Below are 665 nucleotides of genomic sequence, written 5' to 3' on the forward strand. Positions count from 1 at the left end.
TATTGTGATTATTCTTGTTATTAGATAAAGAAACGTAAACTCAGGAGGGTGAAGGGACTTACTTAAGGTTCATGACAATAGCGGTGGAAGCTCGAGGTCAAGCCCAAATTTAATGATGTTAAAGCCCCATGTCATTTTATGCTGCCCCTTAACTTAAGAAATGTTCACAGGAAGAATCTTGCTTGCATTTACTATTATGTGGTTTTAAGATATGTGTGCTTGACAAAATTTCTCATGCGTTATAACCCAAAGGATGCTTTATCATCACTCCCAAACTGCCTATTCAGAACTCCCTTCAGTTCCCAGAAAAAATGTTTAAACATTCTTTAATGCATTGTAGAAACATTATTCCATTTAAGTGCTTTCCAATTTTACTTTCACAGAGCCCCAGAAGTATAGTAAATTACCAGGTATGTGCCTCAATTCAACCATCCTTCTTTTTTCATGGACCATTTTATTTTTACTATTATTAGCCATGACTTTTAAAAAAAATCTTTATTGTTGAAAGTATTACATATATCCTCCTTTTCCCCCCATTGACCCCTTTCAGTCCTCCCCCGCCCCCCACCCCAGTCCTTCACCACACTATTGTCTCTGTCCATGGGTTATGCATATATACATAGCAAGTTCTTTGGTTGATGTCCTCCCACCTACCCAACCTCTCA

At 37.9% G+C, this 665-nt stretch overlaps 1 protein-coding gene across 1 annotated transcript in view; it reads left to right on the forward strand.

Annotated features, from left to right (window-relative positions):
• Positions 1–389: 389 nt before the first annotated feature.
• The window catches only part of LOC102422070 (leucine-rich repeat-containing protein 37B-like), a 44,121-nt gene continuing 43,845 nt past the window's right edge, over positions 390–665 (forward strand). Inside the window, exon 1 of the mRNA XM_023748311.1 lies at positions 390–410. The gene's annotated coding sequence lies outside the window, so the exon portion shown is untranslated. The remainder of the gene's footprint in view (positions 411–665) is intronic.

Source organism: Myotis lucifugus, unplaced genomic scaffold (genome assembly GCF_000147115.1).
Source record: "Myotis lucifugus unplaced genomic scaffold, Myoluc2.0 scaffold_1262, whole genome shotgun sequence".
Lineage (NCBI taxonomy): Eukaryota > Metazoa > Chordata > Mammalia > Chiroptera > Vespertilionidae > Myotis > Myotis lucifugus.